This window comes from Littorina saxatilis, linkage group LG1 (assembly GCF_037325665.1).
Source record: "Littorina saxatilis isolate snail1 linkage group LG1, US_GU_Lsax_2.0, whole genome shotgun sequence".
Taxonomy (NCBI): Eukaryota; Metazoa; Mollusca; class Gastropoda; order Littorinimorpha; family Littorinidae; genus Littorina; species Littorina saxatilis.
Window position 1 is genome coordinate 22672897 of NC_090245.1, and position 7500 is coordinate 22680396.

Here is a 7500-nt window from a genome sequence, read left to right on the forward strand (position 1 = left end):
AAAGCGTGCTATCCTTCTTAGCGCAACTACTACCCCGCTCTTCTTGTCAATTTCACTGCCTTTGCCATGAGCGGTGGACTGACGATGCTACGAGTATACGGTCTTGCTGAAAAATGGCAGCTACTTGACTAAATATTGTATTTTCGCCTTACGCGACTTGTTTTAATATAACATCATCCAATGAACCCTGTTTTTATGCGCCCATGCGCAGAATGTGTCACGTCTATATTTTTATATTTAAATGAATTCCTCCATAAGGATGGGTCGTGAGGCTGTGGAACTTTATATATATATATACAATCAACTTTGCATCCAGGCTATTGGATGACGCAGTATATCATAAAATTCGCGGAGCGTTGGATATCTAAACATATTACGCTTATCGTGTCTGCTTTATTACCGAAGAGCGATAAATGTCGCTGAGCATCCGTTTGAAGGAAGCTCGTTGTAGAGTTATCTTGTAGAGATGTAATCAAGGTATCATGATGCAGGGTCTAAATAAAAAGCTCCAAAATGCTTGTAAGCACTGGTCACCATACTATAGCAGTCTTTATATTTAGTCAAGTTTTGACTAAATATTTTAACATCGAGGGGGAATCGAAACGAGGGTCGTGGTGTATGTGCGTGCGTGTGTGCGTGTGTGCGTGCGTGCGTGCGTGTGTGTGTGTGTGTGTGTAGAGCGATTCAGACTAAACTACTGGACCGATCTTTATGAAATTTGACATGAGAGTTCCTGGGTATGAAATCCCCGAACGTTTTTTTCATTTTTTTGATAAATGTCTTTGATGACGTCATATCCGGCTTTTCGTGAAAGTTGAGGCGGCACTGTCACGCCCTCATTTTTCAACCAAATTGGTTCAAATTTTGGTCAAGTAATTTTCGACGAAGCCCGGGGTTCGGTATTGCATTTCAGCTTGGTGGCTTAAAAATTAATTAATGACTTTGGTCATTAAAAATCTGAAAATTGTAAAAAAAAATAAAAATTTATAAAACGATCCAAATTTACGTTTATCTTATTCTCCATCATTTGCTGATTCCAAAAACATATAAATATGTTATATTCGGATTAAAAACAAGCTCTGAAAATTAAATATATAAAAACTATTATCAAAATTAAATTGTCCAAATCAATTTAAAAACACTTTCATCTTATTCCTTGTCGGTTCCTGATTCCAAAAACATATAGATATGATATGTTTGGATTAAAAACACGCTCAGAAAGTTAAAACAAAGAGAGGTACAGAAAAGCGTGCTATCCTTCTTAGCGCAACTACTACCCCGCTCTTCTTGTCAATTTCACTGCCTTTGCCATGAGCGGTGGCCTGACGATGCTACGAGTAAAATGGCATTGCGTTCAGTTTCATTCTGTGAGTTCGACAGCTACTTGACTAAATATTGTATTTTCGCCTTACGCGACTTGTTTTTCTTTTACATTTGATTTTCTTTGCGGTGAAAGCTTTCGTTGAAATCTAAGCTTATTTGACGAAAAACATCACGGAGAGAATTAATTTTGAGGAAAGCCTTTTGAGAGAACAAGTGAATAAAGCCGAGCTTTTTTCTTGTATATAAAAGTTAACTTCATTGAGTATTTTCAGCAGTTCTGAAGCAGCTTTTTCCCCTGTCAATGCAGTTTCCGCAGCCTTGTCAACTCACGATATCGTTTGTCTTCGATTTTACTTTTGATTATTAACTTAGCACATGGATACACTTAAAAACGGCCAACAAAACTGACACAAATGTGTGGACAATCTAACATTCCGGCAAACAGAATCTGATATTGAGTTTTCGGAAAAGAAAGAAAGAAAGATAGAATACAAAGAAAGACAGATACAAAGAAAGATAGATACAAAGAAAGATACAAAGAAAGATACAAAGAAAAAAAGACTGAAAGAAAAGACAGAGAGACCTGAATGGTTTAACCAAAAAATTGTACCTAATAAAAGCGCGGTAATGAAGAAGCTATGATCGCCAAATGTTTTCCCGAACACGAGATCAGCAGAGTTGCTCATGTACAATTATAAGCTGAGATTCCATCCTGTATCTCATGTTCCTAATGGCCTTGTCGTGAGAGCGTGACATTTAATTCTAAACGTTATCCATCACGAACTTCCGACAGTATGAAGATATACGGCTTGTGTCTGTCTGTCTGTCTGTCTGTCTGTCTGTCTGTCCGCGATGCACGGCCAAAGTTCTCGATGGATCTGCTTCAAATTTGGTGGGCATATTCAGGTAGACCCCATACACAACCTGGTCGATGAGAATTTTGAACAGGTGCTCTCAGCGCGCAGCGCTGAACCGATTTTGGTTTTTCTGTAGATCCACTACATCCATTCCCAGTAACTCTTCCTTATCTTCTCCAGTGTTTTGCGCGTTTATCTCCCTTCCTTCGTGTGGCGTCAATCCATATTCCCGTTACTATTTTTAGAATGTCACTGCACGTTACTATTTTTAGAAGGTCACTGCACTGTCCAGAACGCTTTCCTTGCACCCGTAAGTTGTTCTCACTGTAAAAGTGCAAAGGTCGAATCAATTTATAGCCACGCGAAAAATACACTGTCATCTATCTCTATATATTTATAAATATAGATATACATATATATATACGGCTTCTCTGTGTGTGTGTGTGTGTGTGTGTGTGTGTGTGTGTGTGTGTGTGTGTGTGTGTGTGTGTGTGTGTGTGTGTGTGTGTGTGTGTGTGTGTGTGTGGGGGGGGGGACAACACCTGTGGATTGTAGAGTTCTGTTTGTGATGTGGTCTGGTGGCTTTGGTGTGTCTGTATGTTCGGGCCTTCCTTTGAGAAGCCATAACAGTTATTATAGGGCTTAGAAATAAGCTCTAACATTCTCAATCCCGTTTGAGTGGACTTCGCCTTCAAAGGTGATTGTGGTGTTTCGGCACTCGGTTACATTTGGCGTCGTCGACAGGGATGGGACTCGACATGAAATGTTCAGGCCACTGAATCATTTTCGTGCTCTTCCCATTCCACCAACCTGGGAGGGACCTAAGCTTGGCGGGTCCATGGTTGGGAACTTTGGGGACAAAGTTCATTCAAAGGGGGTCGAGTGTGACAGGGAGACTACCGTCGCCCTTCAAAGCAGACTCTGCAGAGTTGTTCGCCTTAGAAGTTGTGAGCTATTTATAGCTAGCTCGCCAGGCAACACCTGTGGATTGTAGAGTTCTGTTTGTGATGGGGTCTGGGGGCTTTTGTCTCTCTGTATGTTCTTGCCTTCCTTTGTGTGGGCACAAACTGGTGGATGAAAATGTTCAACACGTGCTCTGAGACGGCGAACCGCCACGCTGTCTGTCTCTGTCTCGCGATTCACCCGGCGAAGCCGGGTATACCTCTAGTATATAGTATATATATATAGCTCCGCGACACCTGTTTTGATTACGTCCATCATGTTTGAAGACGTCCAAGTTCCGCCTTCGCTCTGCACGACGTTTCATTTTCATTTTTATTTACTTTATAATCCCGATGCTGGGAAATTCGGGTCGCTTCCTCCCAGTGCCGGAAAGCTAGCAGCAAGTTTACGAAGGATAGAAACAAACTGGAAGTGTGCATGCGCGCTCCTGCTGTCCTCGTTCGGTGATCCCGTAACTTCTCCAAAACAAAATCAACCAGCAAAACCATCGGCAGTTTCAGGTGGCGACTATCATCTCCAGAGATATACTGAGTCGCGGAACGCGGTAGCAATGAAGACGCCACTCAAGGTGGAACGATCGAAATCTTCATTGACAACGGGGGGTGTCTTTGATTTGTCTACAAATAACCGGCCAAATCACCAAAATAGAACGCTAAATATCTTCTCCAGATTGAATTTTGGGGGGAAGGGATCGGCGTGTCTCTGTTCTTATCCTTATGAAGCAGCCATTTTGGATCAATGGGGTTAATGGTGAGACGGTAGGCACAGTCAGACAGTGGCAGAACAGCACTCCCACAGCGGGAGTCACGTGCTTCTCTCTTGCTGGAAATTGCCAAAGAATGGCGATGATGAGGCGGATGAGGATTCCAACGTGGAGGGAGAAAAGAAAAGAATACAAATGACATACATCGTTAGCCACGTGAATGAAGGAATGAATGAACCCAGGAATGAATGACCGAATAAAGCAAAAGATGAATGAATGGATGGACGGACGGGTGGACAACAGAAATGACAGGTAGATCAACGGCAAAATTAAATGAATGCAGGTAATAAAGCATTCGATCGGCAGCAGAAACCCAAAAATAAACAAGGAAATGTGAAGAAAAATAACGCGTGGAGATAGAACTACGGTCGGTGATGCATGTGTGTTACTTAAAATCTGAAGTAGTTAAAGTTACTGTGCTTGTCGCTTCCAGTTCCACAGAGCCCCTAGGGCTTTCATTCATGCCTCAGGCATCTATCCATTTGAAAGAAAACAACGTTTCATTGACCTTTTTGCAAGGAGTCGAAAATTGCGATTTTTTTAAGAATTAATTTTCATTATGGTTCGGGCAGGCCCGTAAGCCTTGATCAGGTCCCGCACGTGAACTAATTACATCAAAAACCTACATGGAAGTCTTAGTCATGACAAAAGAGAAACTTCTTTCGTTCTGGGGTAGTTTACGTCAAGACATTGTCTTTGATTACTGAAGAAAATTGTAAAACATGTTATTTGGGTCCGTTTTGACATAACGCACACAGCCCAATACCGTGATCACGGAAAATGTTAATTACATTACAGTGGGAGATGCGAGCTGACAAACTGAAAAAGGTTTCGTTTGGTTGGCAACACTAACGGTATGTGTATAGTTATCTGCGCGATAGTTGTGAAAATAATTTGACTGTGTATATCCTTATCTGCGACAAAAAGACAAATAGTTGCTTCAACAGTGCTCTGAGCGGAGCAGCATCTTTAACTCATTGTCTCCCATGTACGGATATATCCGTACCCACTCATGTGGCTCTATCTGACCAGGTACGGATATATCCGCTCAGACTATGTGTTAGCTTCAATCGCTTCCTGTAACGTCGATCTAACGCCTGCATTCCAGCGTGTTGATACACAGTTACTACACAGTTACTACAATTCTGAGTGACCTGCTGCAGCACAGCTGGTCTCGGCTAAAACCAACTTGGTCAACATAGGTGGGGTAGAAAGTGTTGAAAGTATAATATTGAAGGAGCCCCTTTGAAGACGGCTTCTGGAAATGAAACCTCACGGCGTTCAAGGGACATTCAACACGCTGTAATTTAGACACATCAGAAGTAATTTGAACGACCATGCTCCGCAACTATGCTAATTACTCAAATGAATTTCGTCTCGCTGTCCGGACTGACAATATAGCCTAAGAAGTTTGATCGACAAGAAGAAGAAGACTTAAAATGAAAATCAATCGACACATGGTTGTGTAAGAGAATCTTCAAGGGTCCCAACTTCATTTATTCCGTGATGCTGAGTAGCCTACGCGTTCGTCCGGACATATGGAAGCCGGCGTTGGATTCACGAATTCAAATCTGTAATCTCGCGAGCGCGTACTCATTTCAGGCTGTATGGGTCTAAAACGCGTAAATAACTAAGACATTGTCTATTGGAGAATGCATACACCGTCTCGGAAGACTACCCTAAACAGAATTATAAATGTGAGTAATTGAACATTCAACATTTATTTTTAAGGCATTCCTTGTGCATGATGTCATCTATTCAACCTAAAACCTTATGAATCCCGTGACTCTTTGATCGAGTTCAAATATCAGTGTACACCAGCACAAATTGTAAACAGTTCACTGCCCTCAAGGACAACAAATAGGACGGGAAGGGAAAAAAAAGATCGCGTTGATAAATCACAGTCACCAAAGATTTACCGAAGCACAGAAAATTGCAAATGTTTGTAACTGAACATGTTAAACACCTTATTCCTGGTGGGTGGTGATATACTTACAAACTGCAACTCGAACCTCTGCCTCTCTGTTTGTCTGTCTGTCTGTCTGTCTGTCTGTCTGTCTGTCTGTCTGGTCTTGATCTCTCTCTCTCTCTCTCTCTCTCTCTCTCTCTCTCTCTCTCTCTCTCTCTCTCTCTCTCACACATTTCCACCCCACTAGCAGTCCGCCAGAATCCAAGAGTTTGCTGACCAAAAACAGTCAATCAGCTGAAGGTTCACACAGCGTAATGACTGGTCAGCTTGTGAATTCCATGAGTCACTGACCGAGCACTAACGCCTACCGCGAAAGTTCGTGGCCGAAATGTGAGGCTCTCAGATAAGAAGGCGTTAATTGTCAAAAATGATGATAATATAAGATTTGCGTACAGCGCAGCTATGCAGAGGGACCGTTCTCAAAGCGCTGTACAATCAATTAAAAAAGAAAAGTACTAATAACAATATTTACAGTCAATCAAGAAACTAAGTTTTATTGAAAAGTCGCAGTATTGCAAGGATTCGAAGACGTGTCGTGGCGTCTTCCCTTTCTCAATTTCAGATCATTCTAGGCAAAGAAAATCACTGCCTATAGACTGGAAGGCTTCATCGGCAAAATCCAGTCAGTTTTTGCGTTGATTATTACTTTTTCTGCAGAGGCAATCAAACGTGCTCCTTCTTTTTGCTCCCTCGTCTCCTTCGACCCTACCAGGAAATCATTAACTGCAATAAATTGATGGCTGCGATCTTCTCTTTCTTTTATGCTCATGCGCTTCTTGCAATAAATGAGCTAAAATTGTATCTGGACTAAGCCATCAATCTCGCGATATAACCACGCATACAAGGACGTCTTTAGTGTTGCAAGGACAAGGCCTCTAATAAGATTACATAATCAATCTTTGATCTATACCAGACAGTTTGATCAACTTTTATTTCTAACATGATATCCACAAACATGTTGCAACAAAACTCTGATGACAGAGTCAACTGGTGCAGACCAAATGTTGACTCTGTAATTCAAGACCGATGCCTCTATCAAGACGCTTTATCAAAACGATGTTGAACATTGAGTTAAACTTCAGTCTCATATTTGGCAATATGTTTTTTTTTCAAATTCAAATTCATGTAACCCTAGGTAGTTGTTTTCAAATAAACTTTGCCTTGCCTGCCTTGCCTTGCCTTGCAAACTATGAGCATGGATTCTTTTGAAGAAGTGCGACTCATCCACTCCTATCGTATGAGTGCTTGATGACACGAGAACTATGCAGCATGAGTCAGATCCTGGAATTTTGATGGAAATGTGTCTCCGCAGGAGAGAGAGGGGATGAGAAGAAACCAACCTGTTTGATCGGTCGACGGCGAATTAGTTCCCTCTAAAGACCGAGTTTTTTGCTCTCAGGTTTTTAAAGAATCAAGACCTGTGAGCGTTGACCTGTTCGGTGGTGTATGATTATGTAGGATGATAAATGTAACCGATCTAGGAACATTTCTTATAATTAGTGCTCCTTTTGTCTGTCTGTACGTCTTTCTTTCTTTCTTTCCTTCTCTCTTTTTTTCTTTCTTTCTTTCTTTCTTTCTTTCTGTCTTTCTTTATTCTTTTTACATTTAGTCAAGTTTTGACTAAA

At 41.4% G+C, this 7500-nt stretch overlaps 1 protein-coding gene across 1 annotated transcript in view; it reads left to right on the forward strand.

Moving 5' to 3' along the window:
* The window catches only part of LOC138964887 (calmodulin-like), a gene marked incomplete in the record, with an annotated part of 27125 nt that overhangs the window by 19624 nt on the left and 1 nt on the right, over positions 1 to 7500 (forward strand). The window contains 1 exon segment of the mRNA XM_070336959.1: positions 7479 to 7500. This exon segment is cut by the window's right edge and continues 1 nt beyond it.